At 39.9% G+C, this 21,311-nt stretch overlaps 1 long non-coding RNA gene across 1 annotated transcript in view; it reads right to left on the bottom strand.

The window, feature by feature from the left end:
• The window catches only part of LOC132659756 (uncharacterized), a 48,990-nt gene extending 30,466 nt beyond the window's left edge, over positions 1-18,524 (bottom strand). The window contains exons 1-2 of the long non-coding RNA XR_009600521.1: positions 18,408-18,524; positions 18,154-18,282 (exon numbers count right to left, since the gene is read on the bottom strand). This is a non-coding gene — a long non-coding RNA (uncharacterized LOC132659756). The remainder of the gene's footprint in view (positions 1-18,153; positions 18,283-18,407) is intronic.
• Positions 18,525-21,311: the final 2,787 nt, after the last annotated feature.

Here is a 21,311-nt window from a genome sequence, read left to right as displayed (position 1 = left end):
GTTCAATCCCTGGATTGGGAAGATCCCCTGAAGGAGGAAATAGCAATCCACCCCAGTATTCTTGCCTGGAAAGTAACATGGACAGTGGAACCTGGGGAACTACAATCCATGGGGCTGTAGAGTCAGACATGACTGAGAGGCTGAGCAGCACGCACTGTCTACATCACACCCAAGGCTGATATGTTTAATCAAATCCATTTAAACAGCAAGTATTTTTAAATGCCTGCTTTCGCTTAGCACTGGAGCTTGTGCTAGGGATACAAGATATTAGCAAGATAGTTAGAACTTCTTCCCTTGGGGAAACCACTATCTCCAGGGAGAAACAGACATTTAATTAAGCACTCAAGTGATTATTCAAATTATAATTGTGAGAAATACCTCAAAGGACAGGAGCTCGGAGCAATGGAAGGCTACAAACAGATGATCTGATGTGAAATGAGGTTCAGAGAAGTTTCTTAATTGTCCAAAATCTTACAGCTTACAGGTAGCAAAGCAGAAATTTGCATCCAGGTAGAATCTTACTCTGATGTATTACATTTACTGCCTCCAGTTACGCAGCTAAAATAGTGGCACAAAGTGCCATGTGGGTAAAATGAATGGCGCATCAGTTTTCTAAGATTGCTGTAACATATCACTAAAAATTCAGTAGTTTACCTTAAGTTATCTAGGTTAGAATTCCAACAGTCCTCATGGGCTAAAGCCAAGGTGTCAACAGATCTGTGTCCCTTTCTGGAGGGTCTAGGGGAAAATCTGTTTCCTTGCAGAATTTTCCATCTTCAAGAGGCTACCTGCATTCTTTGGTCTTTTCTCCCTCTTCAATAATGATGAGCTGGGTTCTTCTCACATCACATCACCCTGACATACTCTTCTGCTTCCTGTTTCCATTTTAAAGACTCTTGTGATTACATTAAACCCATGCAAATAATCCAAGATAATTTCTGTTTTAAAATAGCTGATTAGCAAACTTAATTCAATCTGTGACCTTAATTCCCCCTTCCCATGTAAAGCAGCATAGTCACTGGTTCCAGGGATTAAGATATAGACAAGTTTGGGGGCTGTCCTTCGACCTAACCACAGAAGGGGGGTGGGAAGGTTTCATAAAAAGAAAACTAAAACAGCGTGAACAGACCCAGAAAAGAAGGGTTTCAAGTAATGGAGAAGAGTAGTAAATTTGATTCCTTTTCCTCTAGTTCATGGGAACACTAATGGGGAGACTATGAAAGAAATATAGAGGATGCTATTTAGAATAGTCAGGGGTAGGCCAGATAATAGTGGCCTTGATTAGCTGGTTACACAAGTAGGGTTTATCCCATGAGCAGTGTCAAGGCACTGAAGAATTTCAGCAAGCCACAGTATGCTCAGGCTCTATTTTAGCTTTATTCCCTTTCAGATATAAATGGAAAAATATTCTCCTCCCTGACCCACTAGAACCATATGCAGTGATGAACCTGGCTGTATGCTAATCAGTAGGGTTCTGAGTAGATGCTCTTTTTAAGACACCACCAGCCTGTGAGGAAGTAAGAAGGGGCCCCTGAAATCAACACTGGCCAGCCAGAGACTTCCTCACTTTAGCCATGACATCTCTCTCTTTCTTTTTAATCTTCAAGATAAACAGATAAGAGAGTGGGTGGCCAAGATGTCAGAGTTAGAAGACCCTGAGCTCACCTCCTCCTATGAGCACACCAAAATTACAACTATTTACAGAGCAACTATCAATGAGAAAGACCAGAAACCTAGCAAAAAAAAAAAAAAAAAATCTACAACTAAAAATATAAAGAAGGAACCACAGTGAGATAGGTGGAAGGATGGAGAGATGGTACAGTTAAGACCCACACCCTCTGGATGGTCAACCCATAAGGGGAGGAAAATAACATTTGCTGAAGTCCTCCCCAAGAAGCGAGGATTGAGCCCCATGTCAGGCTCCCCAGCCCAGGCATTCTGCACTGGAAAGACAAGCCCCCAGGATATTTGGCTTTGAAAGCCATCAGGGCTTACTTTCTGGAGAGTCAGAGGGCTGTGGGGAACAGAGATTCTCCTATTAAAGGGTACGCACAGAGGTTCACACACTTTGGGACCCAGGGCAGAAGCAGTCATTTGAGAGGAGACTGTTCAGACCCACCTCCTGATTTGGAGAGCAAAGAATCAAGCTGTACTACTTTGTCACAGCATGAGTAAAAATAAATTCAAATTAGTTCAGAACAGATTAAAGACTTAAATGAAAGACCTGAAACTATAAAACTTAGGGAAGAAAACATAGGCAGTGAGCTCTTTGACATGGGTCTTAGTAATATTTTTTTGACTGTATCTCCATTTGTTTGGTTGTATCTCCTCAAGCAAGGGAAATTGAAGCAAAAATAAATGAATGAGACTCTATCAAACTAACAAGCTTCTGCACAGCAAAGCAACAACAAAACCGATCTACTGAATAGGAGAAAATAGTTGCAAGTGATATATGAATAAAGGGTCAATACCAAAATATTCAAAGGACTCATACAACTCAACATTTAAAAAAAAATCACTCAATTGAAAAATGGGCAGAGCATCTGTACAGATATTTTTTCAAAGAAGACATACAGATAGCCAATAAGCACATGAAGAGATGTTCAACAGCATTAATCATCAGTTCAGTTCAGTTCAGTTCAGTCACTCAGTCATGTCCAACTCTTTGAGACTCCATGGACTACAGCATGCCAGGCCTCTCTGACCATCACCAACTCCTGGAGTTTACTCAAACTCATGTCCATTGAGTCGGTGATGCCATACAGGCATCTCATCCTCTGTTGGCCCCTTCTCTTACCACCTCAGTCTTTCCCAGCATCAGGGTCTTTTCAAATGAGTCAGCTCTTCGCATCAGATGGCCAAAGTACTGGAGTTTCAGCTTCAACATCAGTCCTTTCAGTGAATATTCAGGACTGATCTCCTTTAGGATGGACTGGTTGGATCTCCTTGCAGTCCAAGGGACTCTCAAAAGTATTTTCCAACACTACAGTTCAAAAGCATCAATTCTTCTGCGCTCAGCTTTCTATATGGTCCAACTCTCACATCCATACATGACTACTGGAAAAACCATAAACTTGACTAGATGGATTTTTGTGGGCAAAGTAATATCTCTGCTTTTTAATATGCTGTCTAGGTTGGTCATAACTTTCCTTACAAGGAGTAAGCGTCTTTTAATTTCATGGCTGCAGTCACCATCTGCAGTGATTTTGGAGCCCAGAAAAATAAAGTCAGCCACTGTTTTCACTGTTTCCCCATCTATTTGCCATGAAGTGATGGGACCAGATGCCAAGATCTTCATTTTCTAAATGTTGAGCTTTAAGCCAACTTTTTCACTCTCTTCTTTCACTTTCATCAAGAGGCTCTTTAGTTCTTCACTTTCTGCCATAAGGGTGGTGTCATCTGCATATCTGAGGTTATTGATATTTCTCCCAGAAATCTTGATTCAGTTGTGCTTCTTCCAGCCCAGTGTTTTTCCTGATGTACTCTGCATATAAGTTACATAAGTAGGGTGACAATATATAGCCTTGATGTACTCCTTTCCCGATTTGGAACCAGTCTGTTGTTCCATGTCCAGTTCTAACTGTTGCTTCCTGACCTGCATACAGGTTTCTCAAGAGGCAGGTCAGGGGGTCTGGTATTCCCATCTTTTCAAGAATTTTCCACAGTTTCTTGTGATCCACGCAGTCAAAGGCTTTGGCATAGTCAATAAAGCAGAAATAGATGTTTTTCTGGAACTCTCTTGCTTTTTTCCATGATCCAGTGGATGTTGGCAGTTTGATCACTGGTTCCTCTGCCTTTTCTAAAACGAGCTTGAACATCTGGAAGTTCATAGTTCACATACTGCTGAAGCCTAGCTTGGAGAATTTTGAGCATGACTTTGCTATCGTGTGAGATGAGTACAATTGTGCAGTAGTTTGAGCATTCTTTGACATTGCCTTTCTTTGGGATTGGAATGAAAACTGACCTTTTTGAGTCCTGTGGCCACTGCTGAGTTTTCCAAATTTGCTGGCATATTGAGTGCAGCACTTTCATAGCATCATCTTTTAGGATTTGAAATACCTCAAATGGAATCACCTCCGCTAGGTTTGTTCATAGTGATGCTTCCTAAGGCCCACTTGACTTCACATTCCAGGATGTCTGGCTCTAGGTGAGTTATCACACCATTGTGATCATCTGGGTCATGAAGATCTTTTTTTTTTTTTTTTTTTTTTTACAGTTCTTTTGTGTATTCTTGCCACCTCTTGTTAATATCCTCTGCTTCTGTTAGATCCATTAATCATCAGGGAAATGGAAATCAAACTCACACTGAACTGTCACTGCAGACCTGTTAGAATGACTATTATCAAAAAGACAACAAATAGCAAGAGTTGTTGAGGATGTGGAAAAAGGAAACTCTTGGGCCCTATTGGTGGGGATGTAAACTGATGCAGCAACTAAGGAGAAAGTATGGATAGTCTTCAAAAAATTAAAAACATAACTGCTGTATGATCCTGCAGTTCCATTCCTGATCATTTATCCAAAGAAAACAAAACCACTGATTAGAAAACACATGCACCCCTATTTCCATTATAACTTTATTTACAATACCAAGATATGGAAGGAATCCAAGTGTCCATGAATGAATAAAGAGATGGTGTGTGTGTATACATATATATATATATATATACACATATATAATGTGAAGGAGGTGAAGGAAAGAAATATTACAGGGAGATTAAGAGGTACAAACTCCCAGTTGCAAAATGATGAGTTATGAGTACGAAATGTACTGTGTGGGGAACAAAGTACAGTCACAGATAATAACTAGATTACCGTCGTGATTATTTTGAAATGATGAATACAGAAATAATGAATCAATATGTTATGTAACAGAAACTAACATAGTGTTGTAGGTCAGTTATAATACTCCAAAAACAAGTAAGCAAACAAACTCATAGAAAAGATCAGATTTGGGATTACTAGAGGCAGAGGGGAGGAGGAATTGGATGAAGGCAGTCAAAAGTTACAAACTCCCAGTTATAAGATAAATAAGTACTAGGGATGTAATGTACAACATGCTAAATATAACTAACAATGCTGTCTGTTACTTATGAGCTGTTAAAAGAGTAAGTCCTAAGCATTCTCATCTCAAGGAAAAATATTTTTTTTTTCTGTTTTAAAATTTTGTGTCTATATGAGACAATGGATGTTCACTAAACTTACTGTGATAATCATTCGGCTATGTGGTGATGGTTTAGTCGCTAACTTGTGTCCAACTCTGCAACCCGTTGGACTGTAACCTGCCAGGCTCCTCTGTCCATAGGATTTCCTAGGCAAGAATACTGAAGTGGGTTGCCATTACCAACTCCAGGGGATCTTCCTGACCCAGGGATCAAACTCCGGTCTCCTGCATTGTAGGCGGATTCTTTATGGTCTGAGCCACCAGGGAAACCCTTGATGATGTATGTAAGTTAAATCATCATGCTTTCTGCCTTAAACTCATACAGTGCTGTATGTCTGTTATATCTCAGTGATACTGGAAGAAAAGATAACCACATAAGAAATTGGTATTCCTGTCATGGGTGGGTAAGTCATTTTCTGCCTTGTCAACATTTAAGCCTCCAGTAAAATATGCCTTTAGTTTCATTGCAGGTTCTGTTAGACTCTAGCAATCTTTTAGTAAAGAAAAGGTCTACCTATCACACCTGATACATCTCTCTATTTTCTCTTTGGTAATATTTTATTAATTTGAACACATTTAGTGAGGAGGATAAAGTATACAGTATACAAGGTGACAACTTCATACATTGGCTTTTTACAAAAATCCTCAACTTTTTGCCATAAATGTGCTCACCAGTATAAGACCCTTTACAGTAAGTTTTCATACTTAAAAAACAAAGACTTAACTTGTGACAATTAAGGTAAGCTGGTAAATAAACTAGTCAATAAAGGAAGAAATAAATTATTTATCCCATCTTTCTTACCAACTGTGTATCATTCTTTAGCCAAGTATTAATAGAGGAGATATCCTTTTTATAAAGGAATTCCAGCTTAAAAAATGAAAAAAAAATGGTAGAAGTGAAAAATCATCATTATACAAATTCTAATAAATTATTCAACTTAATTAATAATCATCAATGACTTAACATCATAAAAAGGGATAATATTGGACATTTTGTGTTCCTCCTGGAAGAATGTTATCACATCTGTGAAGTAGTCTAGAAAAAGTTGACCCTGATTCTGCTCAAGCTTTTAGATCTAACTGCCAATTTTAGAACTATGGAGTTTATAAAGGAACATGTTAAATGCCACCAGTGGATACAATAATAATATTCAGACAACAGGACAGATGCCATAGTTTCTTCAACAATTAAGTTTCAAAGAGAATGAAGAAAAGTAGAACGGTATCTGATAAATTAACAGCAACTTAGATAAAGCAATTAATTGTGAGGTGAGTCTTATTGGATTCCAGTTCAAAAAAAAATAACAACTGGAAAACTTTTTAAAAATTATTAAGCAATTGGAAATGTGAAACTTTCAAGATATTTAATGATATTGAAGTATTGTTACTTCATTTTTAGATATTACAATGGCATTATGGCACTGTATATAAAATAGTCCTTAGTTTTTAGGAATATGTATGTACTATCTTCCAGTACAGGGAAGGGGAGAGATGAAACAGAGCTGACCACGAGTTGATGACTTTTAAATCAGAGACCTGAGAGCATGAGGATTCATCATGCTCTTTGGTTTAAAATTTTTCATAAGAAGTTAAAGTTAAAAGTAGATCTTTCCTTTGCATTTGTTATCAATCTTTTCAGGTATTTTATTTTATCTGGTCAGCCATTGTATTATCCAAACAATTCCAAAGAAAACATTTACTGTATTACTTGGCAGGTAATGATCTTGTACCACACTTACATTCCACATCATAAATTGATCATAAATTTATTGGTGGATACTTAGAGTTTAATTATCAACACCAGTCAATTACTTCTCATTCCATCTGGCAAAATCATGCTATCGTTGACATATCAAAGGGAAGATATATGACCTTTAATCTTAGAACATATAAAAATACTGACTGGATAAAACTTAGCACCGTGGTCTATAAATCATTACGTCTGCATTGTAGCCTTGACTCTGTCTATCAAATGACAGTCCTTTATGGCTTTTCAGATCAACTGACTTTTGAACAGGGCTAATAATATGCTGACTTCCCTGGTGGCTCAGACGGTAAAGCGTCTGCCTGGGTTCGGGAGACATGGGTTCGATCCCTGGGTCGGGAAGATCCCCTGGAGAAGGAAATGGCAACCCACTCCAGTACTCTTGCCTGGAGAATCCCATGGATGGAGGAGCCTGGTGGGCTATAGTACATGGGGTCGCAAAGAGTCGGACACGACTGAGCAACTTCACTTCACTTCAATAATATTCACTTAACGGAAAATGGTGGGGATTAGTGTATTTGACAGTGTTTTAGCTCTCAGCATGAAGTTTTACCTGATGGTTTCAAAGTGTAATTAATTAATGAAAATAATTTCAGCCTTAGCATATTCGATAAAATATCTGTGATATCTGTTACTGACATGATTAACAGTTAAAGTACAGACTTTGGGAGTTTCCTGTGTTGTAGGCAATGACAATAACTCAATTAGTGCTTCTATAAAGACCATGATAATTTTTAATATGGCTCCTTGCAAAAGTTTCACCCAGTTTAAATTAGTCTCTCTTGTAGTTACTCATGGAAATAAGTGAGAACCACAAAGTCTGACATAGATAACAAACAGGAATGAGCAAGACGACATCAAGAGTGACTGCTGCTTTCATTACCTATTGAGGAGATCGGTCTGGTCTTCCTTCTGACTTTTCAGATTTTACATACCATCTTAATATTCTAGGGCTTAGAAGACTGGGCTTCTCTGGTGGCTCAGACAGTAAAGAATCCTCCTTCAATGCAGGAGACCCAGATTCAATCCCTGGGTCAGGGAGATTCACTGGAGAAGGAAATGGCAGCCCACTCCAGTATTCTTGTCTGGAGAATTTCATGGACAAAGGAGCCTGGCTGGCTACAGTTCATGGGGTTGCAAAGAGTCTGTCATCAAATGACTGAGCAACTAACACTTTCACTTTTCACTCAAGGAATGGAAATCAAAGCATCAAGCTCAGAGTTATTTTACCCCTTTGATATCAGAATCACGGGAGCTTCTCCATTGCTTTGAGCAGGAGGTTTATTTAAAAGACACCTAAAATGATTAGTCTGTACTCTAGTCTCACCTTAGAATTTCTAGTATTTTGATTTAAAGCTGTTATTGACTTGTTATCACAGAAGCAACCTTAAGCTGCTTTTGAAAACATAGTCATAAATTTGTGCTGCTTTAGCTACGTGCTGGGCTTCGCAGGTGGAGCCAGTGGTAAAGAATCTGCCTGCCAATGCAGGAGATGCAAGAAACGTGGGCTGGATCCCTGGGTCAGGAAGATCCCGTGGAGAAGGAAGTGGCAAGCCACTCCAATATTCTTGCCTGGAAAATTCCATGGACAGAGGAGCCTGGCAGGCTGCAGTCCATGGGGTCGCAAGGAGTCGGTGAGGACTGAGCCACGGAACACACACACTGCCACGCGCTTATTGCCAGTTTCCTCTGTTTGTGAACCTAGCTTCTGCAGAAAACCTGGCTGTTACCCTGGCACAGTCTGTGGCTGCAAAACAATTGCTCCTTATGTAAAACTACTTGGTAAGAGGAATGTTCTTGGGACCATGGTTTCATGACTATGAAACTCTAATCAAGCAAGGAAACCTTTAAAACAGAACTGTCATACTCAGTTGCCTACACAGTGAACCCTGAGAACCTCAATTTCTCTGAAGGCCGAGAAATTTTTTGGACTGAGATCTTGGCAGTCGCTGATGAACTATTTTAATTCTTTTGAATACTAAAATGCTCTCCGTTTAGTTTAACTCTTGTGGCCTTTAGAACAGAGGGTGGCTTTACTGAGTTATGATCGGAAGCAATCTTTACTTACAGTCTCCACCATAGGTGGCTGGGTTTATTGCCTTGTATATGCTGTGTGCTCTTTTCTGGGTGTTAGTTCTAAAAGGTCTTGTAGGTCTTCATAGAACCATTCAGCTTCTTCAGCATTACTGGTTGGGACATAGACTTGGATAACTGTGATATTGAATGGTTTACCTTGGAAACGAACAGAGACCATTCTGTCGTTTTTGAGATTGCATCCAAGTACTGCATTTCGGACTCCTTTGTTGACCATGATGGCTACTCCATTTCTTCTGAGGGATTCCTGCCCACAGTAGTAGATATAATGGTCATCTGAGTTAAATTCACCCATTCCAGTCCATTTTAGTTCACTGATTTTAGAATGTCGACATTCACTCTTGCCATCTCTTGTTTGACCACTTCCAATTTGCCATGATTCATGGACCTGACATTCCAGGTTCCTATGCAATATTGCTCTTTACAGCATCAGACCTTGCTTCTATCACCAGTCACATCCACAGCTGGGTATTGTTTTTTGCTTTGGCTCCATCCCTTCATTCTTTCTGGAGTTATTTCTACACTGATCTCCAGTAGCATATTGGGCACCTACTGACCTGGGGAGTTCCTCTTTCAGTATCCTATCATTTTGCCTTTTCATACTGTTCATGGGGTTCTCAAGGCAAGAATACTGAAGTGGTTTGCCATTCCCTTCTCCAGTGGACCACATTCTGTCAGACCTCTCCACCATGACCTGCCCATCTTGGGTGGCCCCACAGGCATAGCTTAGTTTCATTGAGTTAGACAAGGCTGTGGTCCTAGTATGATTAGATTGACTAGTTTTCTGTGAGTATGGTGTCAGTGTGTCTGCCCTCTGATGCCCTCTTGCAACACCTACCATCTTACTTGGGTTTCTCTTACCTTGGGCGTGGAGTATCTCTTCACGGCTGCTCCAGCAAAGCTCAGCTGCTGCTCCTTACCTTGGACAAGGGGTATGTCCTCACCGCCGCCCTTCCTGACCTTCAACCTGGAATAGCTCCTCTAGGCCCTCCTGTGCCTGTGTACCCACCGCTTCTTGGATGTGGGGTTGCTCCTCCCGGTCACCGCCCCTGACCTCAATGCGGGGTGGATCCTCTCGGCCACTGCCCCTGGAGGCAATGCCAAAGAATGCTCAAACTACAGCACAATTGCACTCATCTCACATGCTAGTAAAGTAATGCTCAATATTCTCCAACCCAGGCTTCAGGAATACGTGAACTGTGAACTTCCTGATGTTCAAGCTGGCTTTAGAAAAGGCAGATGAACCAGAGATCAAACTGCCAACATCCTCTGGATCATGGAAAAAGCAAGAGAGTTCCAGAAAAACATCTATTTCTGCTTTATTGACTATGCCAAAGCCTTTGACTGTGTGGATCACAAGAAACTGTGGAAAATTCTGAAAGAGATGGGAATACCAGACCATCTGACCTGCCTCTTGAGAAATCTGTATGAAGGTCATGAAGCAACAGTTAGAACTGGACATGGAACAACAGCTTGTTTCCAAATAGGAAAAGGAGTACGTCAAGGCTGTATATTGTCACCCTGCTTATTTAACTTATATGCAGAGTACATCATGAGAAATGCTGGGCTGGAAGAGACACAAGCTGGAATCAAGATTGCTGGGAGAAATATCAATAACCTCAGATATGCAGATAATACCGCCCTTACAGCAGAAAGTGAAGAGGAACTAAAAGCCTCTTGATGAAAGTGAAAGAGGAGAATGAAAAAGTTGGCTTAAAGCTCAACATTGAGAAAATGAAGATCATGGCACCTGGTCCCATCACTTCATGGGAAATAGAAGGGGAAAGAGTGGAAACAGTGTCAGACTTTATTTTGGAGGGCTCCAAAATCACTGCAGATGGTGATTGCAGCCATGAAATTAAAAGACACTTACTCCTTGGAAGAAAAGTTATGACCAACGTAGATAGCATATTCAAAAGCAGAGACATCACTTTGCTGACTAAAGATCCATCTAGTCAAGGCTATGGTTTTTCCTGTGGTCATGTACGGATGTGAGAGTTGGACTGTGAAGAAGGCTGAGTGCCGAAGAATTGATGCTTTTGAACTATGGGGTTGGAGAAGACTCTTGATAATCCCTTGGACTGCAAGGAGATCCAACCAGTCCATTCTAAAGGAGATCAGCCCTGGGTGTTCTTTGGAAGGAATCATGCTAAAGCTGAAACTCCAGTACTTTGGCCACCTCATGCAAAGAGTTGACTCATTGGAAAAGACTCTGATGCTGGGAGGGATTGGGGGCAGGAGGAGAATGGGATGACCGAGGATGAGATGGCTGGATGGCATCACTGACTGGATGGACGTGAGTCTGAGTGAACTCCGGGAGTTGGTGATGGACAGGGAGGCCTGGCGTGCTGCGATTCATGGGGTCGCAAAGAGTCGGACGTGACTGAGCCACTGAACTGAACTGATGCTGTGTGCTCAATGGCTTAGTCATGTCTGACTCTGAGGCTCTATGGACTGTAGATTGCCAGGCTCCATATCTATATAATACGCCAAGATTTTAGTAATTAGAAACTGAGGGTCCTAAAAATTGGGGAAAAACCTGTATGGTGAATCTATAAATCTAAATGAGTGATCATTATATATTCACAAAAATTATGTAAAGATGTGGGAATATTTATTTTTTCAAAATAGAAGTAACTTAATTTTCCCCCATTGTAAAGGAATATATGCATGTTCATTGCAAATAATTCATAAAATCCAAAATGTACAAAGAAGAAAATTAAAATCACTACAATTTCATCACTGGAGGATGAAATCTGCTTACAATTGACTATATATATATTTTCCATACCTTTAAATATATCTGTTTAGTTTTACAAAGATATGATCATACTGTATAGACCTGATCCCCTCATCCCAGAAACACACACACAAGCATGTTCACACACAAGCGCACATACCACTGGAATCTTTCTGTTTCAAAAATGCGCTTATATAGAGTCAGACACGACTATGCAACTGAACAGCAACCAAAGCATAAATATGTTGAATAATGTCTAATCAGAGGGCTTTCTATTTAGGAGTAGGAAAGGTAAAGGATGACTATTTATAAATTAGAAATATCAGGTGTGTAAATGTTTCATAAGGATCATATCCCCAGCTTAGCATGATAGAGGCACCAACGCAGTTTGAAGAAATATGTCACTTCAGGTATGCTACAGAAATAGGGCGGTATTTTCCCATATGGTTGAGAACAACATTACAGTTTTCATCTTACAATGTCAAGTCTATATTGGTATTTTACTTTAAGGCACTTTATTAGTGGGCTGGTTACCAAGTTATGCATAATTTTATTGTCTACCAGCTATATAGTGTGCTCTCCATATCCTTGTTGCTATATGAAAGGTGAATATGAGGAAGATAAAATACAGTTGCTACTTATGTCATCAGTCAGTAAAAATGAAATATATAGTTCTCCTGGAGTCCTGGACTTGGCAGTGCTTACAGATTCCAGAAGCCAAGTTCAATGTAGTTAGAAGGAGCCTTGAGGCATAAGCAAGCATTCTAGCTTTTAAGTTGCAGCTTTTTAGACTGCATGTTGCGGTAACGACTTGTCTATTTTGGAGATTGCCTAAAATAATAGGTGCATTCAAGCCTAATTTTCCTATATCAAACTGAATTTACCAAATTCTTGCCCTGAATAAGAGTCATCCTGTTAAATGTGAGAACGCATCTCCTTTTGTCATGTGGGGTGCTGGGTGCTCAGTCACTTAGTCCTGTCTCTTTGCGACCCCAGGGACTGCAGCGTGCCAGGCCCCTCTATCTGTGGGATTTCCCAAGCAAGACTACTGGAGTGGGTTGCCATTTCATACTCTGGGAGATCTTCCCGACCCAGGGATCAAAGCCATGTTTCTTGCATCTCCTGAATTGGCAGGCTGATGCTTGACCACTGTGCTACCTGGGAAGCCCCTTTGTCATGTGATCATAACTCAAAGAATGCTAAATATGCACCTACTATATTTAAGATTTATGTAGTCAAACCATCTTTAAATTACCAATGGAGGAACTAAAGACTAGAAAAGTGACCTTGTAACATCACACAGGTAATAACTGACTGAGCTGTAATAGAAACCTATGACTTGACACCTAGGGAGTCTATTAGATGATGTAAAGGATTAACCATGTCTCTTATATTTTGTGTTCTTATGCTTTGACATCTGGGGCCTTTCCGGTCTGGCGGGGCTACCCTCTTCAGAATTAGCCAGCTCCTAGAGGTGGTAAACAACTTGCTCATCAGAAAACTTTTGGATGGCAAACCGATCAATCCAGAGCCCACCTCCCTAACAACCTCTTCAATGGACTTTCACACACCCAGTCATTATCCATCTGCTCTAATCACCTTAGGACCAGGTACTAGGTGACTGGGGACAGTCCCTATGGCCTGGAACCCACTGAAATTACTCAAACTGGCCAATCTTAAACCTGCTGATGCCGTCTTCCTGTTCCTCCCTGTGGAAATCACAGTAAAGGTGTGTCCCCCTACTTTCCCCTTCCCTCTACCTCCTGTCTGATCCTGGTGCTTCCCTGGGTGGTACCCACCCCCTACCATTACATGGCGATGTCTTCATTTCTTGTGACTTGTAAGTGTAACAAGCTAACTTTTCAAGAGCAGTGATCTCCACATCTGTTTGCCTTGCCATACCTGATAGTAATCATAATAAATCTATATATTAAAACACATAGACCCTTCTTAACATGATTAACTTCAGTTATGTTACTACCACCAAATGAGCACTATACATACAGAGATTACAATCAGTGCTTCTGATTCTGCTTTATACCAATACTGCATCTTCTCCAGTCATTCAAGTCCATCTGAGAGGTTTATACTATACCTCTGTTATAATATTGTGTCTATTTTAATAGATACATAATATTATAAGTACTGTACATATTTCAAACTTTCTTCCCTTTCAGTTTTCCTTTTCCTCTTCCAGATTTGTAGAGTTGGCAAATAAGTTTTGATGTGAGAATCCCTGACAAGCTGCTCCATTCAATTCAAAGCACACAAGGCACATGACCTTTTGGTTTTGTTTTGGAAGTTCTGAACTATTTATGACAACATTCTTGTAACATGCTAGAAAAGAAAGGTGTGCCCAAAATCCACACCATTCACAAACGATATCCTGATGACCACTTAGAGTGTCCACCACCAGATGGACGGACTATAGGGAAGTCAGGTTTTGGAAAAGCATTTGAGAGTTCTCAGAGTGAGGGAACATTTTCATATCAGCATTTAGAAAAGTCTGTTTTTTTAAAACAAAGATTTGTAGAAAAATTTCTTTCACCTATTGGGTTGAAAATTTCCAATTTTGTAGGTGAGAAATGGTGGAATATTGATGATTCCCTAATGTTTCATCTTATTACTAGAGTAAGTAGGATTTTTCTCTGCCAGGCACTGCTTTTCATCAATGTGAGAGCTAGAAAAATAAGGCCTTACTCATAACAAAGATAAACTCCTACTCATATTTTAATTATCCCTTGAATCTATAGATAGACGATTATAGCATAATTCTCACTGACACAGTCTTACAGGCACAGTGACTCTTGCCTGTAAACCAAAGAGAGGAAGACAGAGCAAGATTTCAGGATTGAGAAGATAGAAACTCCCCTTCTGTTTTCCAGAGCAGAGCCTGTTTTCTGCTCTGGTATTATTACCTTGTCTTGTCACTTCTAATAGGACAATTACCGAGCTTTCTGGTAGCTTTGACTGATGGTCTGATAATTTTATTTTTGTATCTTTCCCTAGCTTTTACAGATGATGACTTCTATACTGGTTTCAAGAAAATACTGACTATTAACTGAGTACAGAAATTTCCTCAATATTTTTCTCCCTGGCATTATATTTCAACAGGGTTAAATTTGCAAAATGGATAGAGCAGCTGGTAAACAAAGATTGTATTAGTAAAGATCTGTACCTCCTCCAAAGGAAAGGAATTGATTGAAGTGAAAAAGAGTTTCTGTAGTGTTTATTTATAAAATGAACACAAGCAGAGCAAAACCTCCTGGGAGTCTTTCTGTCCCTCCATGACCGTGTCTGTTTGTAGATTCCAGGCTTTGGTGTAAAAAACCATCAAAACCACTTTGTATTCATATGCATGGACTTTCTTTCCTCTCTCCTGATGTCTGAATAGCTGGAGGACATTAATAAATTCACTTTGGAGCCTGATGTATATGATCCACACGATCTCATATTTCACAGCGAGCTGTAGACTAGATGACCCAAGAGACACACCTTGGACAGAACCTATAGTTCTTCCTCAGAACCTGTAGTTTTATCCGACTTAACTTTGTGCATAGTTTTTTGGTATTGTGTTGCAAATCAGCATATTGTTTCTTTGGTCTGATATGTTGAAGAGCAAAACTATATTGTTTAAATGCTAATGAACTTAAAGTCCTAGAAAGTCAGGTATAGAAACAGTGTGATCTTGGCCGTAGTGTAACTCTACCATGATAACCTCTCAGTCATGACAGTAACCGTCTGGCCAATTGTTGCTGTTGCTGCTGCTGCTAAGTCACTTCCGTCGTGTCTGACTCTGTGCCACCCCATAGATGGCAGCCCACCAGGCTCCCCTGTCCCTGGGATTCTCCAGGTAAGAACACTGGAGTGGGTTGCCATTTCCTTCTCCAATGCATGAAAGTGAAAAGTGAAAGTGAAGATGCTCATTTGTATCCGACTCTTAGCAACCCCATGGACTGCAGCCTACCAGGCTCCTCCATCCATGGGATTTTCCAGGCAAGAGTACTGGCGTGGGTTGCCATTGCCTTCTCCAGTTGTTACCCAAGAGTTAATCACAGTCTGAGATAAAGGCCTGAAATAAGTCCATGGCTTTCCTTAACCTTGGGCTTCCCAGGTGGCTCAGATGGTGAAGAATCTGCCTGCAATGCAGGAGGTTCAGGTTCATTCCTTGGGTCAGGAAGATCCCCTGGAGAAGTGAATGGCTACCCATTCCAGTATTCTTGCCTTGAGAATTCCATGGACATAGGAGCCTGGCAGGCTACAGTAATTTAGTCATTTATTAAAATGACCAGTTGTGTGCTTAGCTCATAGGTTTATTTCTATGATCAGAGATACTAATGCCTTTGAGGGCTTTTATTTCATGGAAAATAAGATCTTTACTAACAAATGATTTGCTGGAACACGTTCAAACTCCTGGATAGTTTTTTAAAATGTAAACTCAAAGCAACAATGATGGAAATTTATAAAGATTTGTGATATTTAAAACTGGAAGCATCAGAATGCAGTGAGCAAAATTCAAAATGTGAGGAGGAGAAAACACTCATGTTTGAGAGGAACAGAAAAGGAAAACTTAGACAGGAGGTTAAGAAAAGGTTGAGCTGTGACAACAATAGGGACTACAGTGTCCAGATCTGTCCCTGTGCAGGCAGGACACTGGCCTTGTGAGACCACTGGGTGGGCAGTAAACCAATACTCTCTGGCATTATTTCACCACCTGAGTATTTCTGCATTTCTCTTGGCTTATCTAGTCTTTTTATGTTGTAATTTCAAGCAACTCTTGGCCCCCAGAATTAAGATCTTCTTTTCTACAAAGTGGTATCCTAGGATCCAGCATCTGGGAATAAATTAGCTTCTGTTGTGACTACATATATTCTGTAATGTAGTAAAGACTCCTCATTTTTTTTCAAGTTGAATGTTAAGAAACCTGTAACATATTTTTTTTTAATTAAATCTTACTTTTGACTTAATAGAATTAAAGTGGTAAGCTAGTTTTCAAGTTTCCCTGGTGGCTTAGATGATAAAGAACCTGCCTGGGTTCAGTCCCTGGGTTGGGAAGATATCCTGGAGAAAGAAATAGCCACTCCTTCCAGTATTCTTGCCTGAAAAATTCCATGGACAGAGGAGCCTGGTGGGCTATATAGTCCATGGGCTTGGTCAGAGTTGGACACAACTGAGCAAGTAACACACACAAGACAGTCAGTTTTTACCCTTTTAAGGTTGTGAAAATGTGAAGTGTGACTGTATTCTCAATTGTGTTTGCAAAATAGATATATGCTAAGGATTCACTGTGAACTGGTAATACTGTTATTAAACCTTGTAAGCCATCTCCTAATTATGAATTTAGTGCTTTGTGAACATAGCTGGGCATGATCTGGGGGTGTGATGTAGAGGTGCCCCAGATAAGGAGACAGGATCAGAGGTTCAGAGGTGAGCAACTAGACAAAAGAATGCAGTAAAAGCAGAGGCAGAAAGCAGGATGGTCCTTCAGGTTCTTCTAAAATATGGAAAGAATGTACCAAACTGAGCTTATTTTGGATGAAATTTGGGGCATCCCACTCTCAAAGAGCTGCTCAGTTCTGCTCTAGGTAGCTGATGCTTTGGGATTTGTCCGGTGGTTCAGAGTCCCAGTTCTGGTGATCAGAGAATAAAACTGGTATGCAGAGGAGCTTCAGTTTTATTTATCTTTCCTAAACTTGGACACCAGCTAAAGTTTGGCTTATAAATCTCTCTCCTTTGCTGGTAAATGAATGAGCTCAGGTATCAGCCTGAGTATGAAGAACATTTCATTGAATGTCATTTATGATTAACTTACTTTCAGAAGATGTTTAAACCTCAAGTATCAGTTTAACTTTTTCCCCTAAATAATATATGGTAATTAAACTAATAGTAATTTTCAATAAAGCAGTATAGTATAGAGAAGAGGAGTAAATGACAGAGCAAAGAGAGAAGAAAAAAATGTTTGCTTAGCAGGGGCTCCCCTGGTGGGCTAGTGGCTAAGACTCTTCATTCCTAATATAAGGGGCCCAGGTTTGATCCCTGGTTGGGGAACTAGATCCCCCACACTGCAACTAAGATTGAAGATCCCATGTGCCACAATTAAGAACCAGCACAGCCAAATAAATATTTAAATAATAACAATACAATTTTTTAAAAAACACATTTAAAATGTTTGCTTAGCATCTTCCAGCCCTAATTTGTAATTATTGGAACAAGCATACTACACTTTTTGCCAGCTGCTCAATAAAGAAGATAGATTGCTTGAGCTCCCTACACTTACTCGGTCAAAAAGATCAACCAATACCTTGTAAGCATATTTGCCAGGACTGAAAACCTGTGGCCATATGACAGTGGATTAAAGTGACCCACAGAGTGGCCCTAGTGTTAAGAACCCACCTGCCAATGCAGGAGACGTAAGAGACACCGGTTTGATCCCTGGGTCAGGAAGATGCCCTGGAGGAAGGCATAGCAATCCACTGCAGTATTCTTGCCTGGAGAATCCCATGGACAGAGGAACCTGACGGGCTACAATCCACAGGGTCGCAAAGAGTTAGACATGACTAAAGTGACTTAGTGCACGTGCACACACACACACACACACACACACACACACAGAGCATTGAGGTGCTCTAAAGAAAATAGCTACTTACCAGCCAAGAACTATTCCAAACACCCTTAGATATCATGGTTAAAGGACAGCTTAATCCAGCTTTTGTTTCAGGTATCTTTCTGACTTTGCATCAAAACCCTACTTAAAACGGTTTAATCAGTAAGACTGAAGTAGATTTGATTTGTTCTGGCTTTAATTTGATCAACTCAATGGCAGTCCAATTTAGTCAATGATTAATAAAGCTATGGTTCTTGAATTAACCATGTTGTGGTATGTGGTTTTGTCATTATTGTAGCTGGTAGGCATAATACCATGGCTAGTTTTCTTTCTTCCTCATATGATTCTGCCCTTTTAACTTTTCCTTTCCACTATACTGGCTATTTTTACTTGAGTGATATTGGTATTTAAGTGAGGAGATGGGTTTTCTTTTCCCCCCTCTTCTTGATTTCATAAAGACCTTGAATGCTTTTTTCAGGTATCTTACAGGTGGTTATAGTACGTCAAGGCTGTATATAGTCACCCTGCTTAATTAACTTCTATGCAGAGTATATCATGAGAAACGCTGGGCTGGAAGAAACACAAGCTGGAATCAAGACTGCCAGGAGAAATATCGATAATCTCAGATATGCAGATGACACCACCCTTATGGCAGAAAGTGAAGAAGAATTAAAGAGTCTCTTGATGAAAGTGAAAGTGGAGAGTGAAAAAGTTGGCTTAAAGCTCAACATTCAGAAAACGAAGATCATGGCATCTGGTCCCATCACTTCATGGGAAATAGATGGGGATACAGTGGAAACAGTGTCAGAATTTATTTTGGGGGGCTCCAAAATTACTGCAGATGGTGACTGCAGCCATGAAATTAAAAGATACTTACTCCTTGGAAGGAAAGTTATAACCAACCTAGACAGCATATTCAACAGCAGAGACATTACTTTGTCAACAGAGGTCCGTCTAGTCAAGTCTATGGTTTTTCCAGTAGTCATGTATGGATGTGAGAGTTGGACGGTGAAGAAAGCTGAGCACCAAAGAATTGATTCTTTTGAACTGCTATGTTGGAGAAGACTCTTGAGCGTCCCCTAGACTGCAAGGAGATCCAACCAGTCCATTCTAAAGGAGATCAGCCGTGGGTGTTCTTTGGAAGGAATGATGCTAAAGCTGAAACTCCAGTACTTCAGCACCTCATGTGAAGAGTTGACTCACTGGAAAAGAATCTGATGCTGGGAGGGATTGGGGGCAGGAGGAGAAGGGGACAACTGAGGATGAGATGGCTGGATGGCATCACTGACTGGATGGACGTGAGTCTGAGTGAACTCTGGGAGTTGGTGATGGACAGGGAGGTCTGGCATGCTGCGATTCATGGGGTCGCAAAGAGTCGGACACGACTGAGCAACTGAACTAAACTGAACTGACAGGTGGTTATTATCTTTTTCTCTGAGTTAATGGAATGTTCTTTTCTTCCTGTGATTTCACTAGAATAAATCTTTGCATTTTTGTTCATGGAGGCTCACTTTGTCTCCTGCTGAACACTCTGACTAGGCCTTTGAGCTGTGACACTGAGTGGCAACGACTGTGGGATCCATTAGCCCATGTGCTAGGGCCAGGTTTCTGCCCACTGGATACCTGATGCTTTCCAGTGATTGGTTTTCAATGTCTATATGCTTTCTCTGCTCCCCCTACCCCCAACTTTTTAAAGATGAATCTCAGTTTGTTCATTTCTGTTCTTATTTCCCAAGTCTTTGGGGAAATTTACATCATCTTCCTTTTTTCTTTTTTTCATCATCTTTCTTTCCACGCTAAGTTTGTCGAGCAGCTTCCAATTTGAAATCATTAGTCAACATGGTTTTTGAGAAGTTCATTTCCTATTTCAGATTATTAGTAAACAAAAAATCTGTTCCTCTCTTCTCCTTACACCTCTCATCACTTCCCAGACAGCTCTGCATATGATTAGTTGTGTTCATTTTTCCACTAGATTTTAAGTGTCTTTGGGGCAGAAGAGATGCAGCTTTGTATTTTCCATAAGGACTAGCAAAATACTTTCCACACAGTAGGAATTTAGTAAATATGTGGGAATTACATTATTATGGATTTTGCGGTAGACTGTGAAAATGCCTCCTTAGAACTTGAAATATTGCCATTCAGTCTAACACATCATTTGTGGTTTTTTTCTTCTCAGTGTCTTTCAGCTGGTGTTTTCCACATGTACTTATGCAAATTAATTTGAATTAACACTGTTTTTATAATTTAGGATGCTGCAGTATGTCTTCTAAATCCCAGACACACAATAAGGATTACATTTGTTCTAATCACAACATGAAATTCAATGGGGAAGTTTCTTTGCGAGTTAATTGAGCATTTCCATCCTGGCATTTAAGATTTTAATTGCTTTTGTTTCAAGATATTTAAGTATTTTCTCTTGGCTATTTTCTAATTACTATATAACATCACAGAAGAAGATAGACAGGAACGATGTTTCGGTCTTTTCTCTGTTTTGCCAGGGAGCCCAAAGTGACTATATCAGCCTTGAGGTCTCTCTTCATAATTTCTGTGCTAACACATTCTTCTGATCTCAAATGGAAAATAATTACACTGTAAAGAATTTAGAAAATGTAAAAACAAAAGCATAATAAGGAAGTATAAATTAAATATAACCTAAAATTCAGGTATGATATAAGATATCAATAATGCTGAGGAGTATATTCTTTCATTTCTTAATTAAAATTTTTTGTTTTATAATTCTTTTTCCACTCAAATTCATATATGAAGCTTTCTTTTGAGTCCTTGAATACTCTACAATATCATTTTCAATATTTTCTTATTGTGATATTTTGATATATCATGATTTGTTTTGACAGCCTTCTAGCTTTGAGTACAAAGGCTGCTGTTCTCATTCATATCCTTATAAAAACCATTGTATTACCTTCAGGGATACCTTACGGTAAATTCA

This window comes from Ovis aries, chromosome 4 (genome assembly GCF_016772045.2).
Source record: "Ovis aries strain OAR_USU_Benz2616 breed Rambouillet chromosome 4, ARS-UI_Ramb_v3.0, whole genome shotgun sequence".
Lineage (NCBI taxonomy): Eukaryota > Metazoa > Chordata > Mammalia > Artiodactyla > Bovidae > Ovis > Ovis aries.
This window is presented reverse-complemented; position numbering and strand designations above follow the sequence as displayed.